This window comes from Echinops telfairi, unplaced genomic scaffold (genome assembly GCF_000313985.2).
Source record: "Echinops telfairi isolate 266 unplaced genomic scaffold, ASM31398v2 ScPeMD7_7420;HRSCAF=8458, whole genome shotgun sequence".
NCBI lineage: Eukaryota > Metazoa > Chordata > Mammalia > Afrosoricida > Tenrecidae > Echinops > Echinops telfairi.
In genome coordinates this window covers 27,765,925-27,766,177 of record NW_022111320.1, presented here as the reverse complement: position 1 = coordinate 27,766,177, position 253 = coordinate 27,765,925, and positions in this window count along the sequence as shown.

Genomic DNA, 253 nt, shown 5'->3' with positions numbered 1-253 from the left:
TTGCTGAACCTCACACGTCGTAGTTCTGCCTGCAGGGAAGCTTGGGGAGAGCAGCATTCCTGCGTCCTGGAGGAGGGCCTGGGGGCCCAGAGAGCCCTTCACTCAAGGCCTGGGAGGAGCTGCTCTCTGGGCTATAAGACCCACAGCCTCGCCAGAACCGACGACTGGGAGGGAAGCAGAGGCTGAGGTCCTGCCCAGCTGTGGGTGAGGAGTTTCCTGTTCCCCCCGCGGCGCCCGGGCGAGGTGGAGTGAG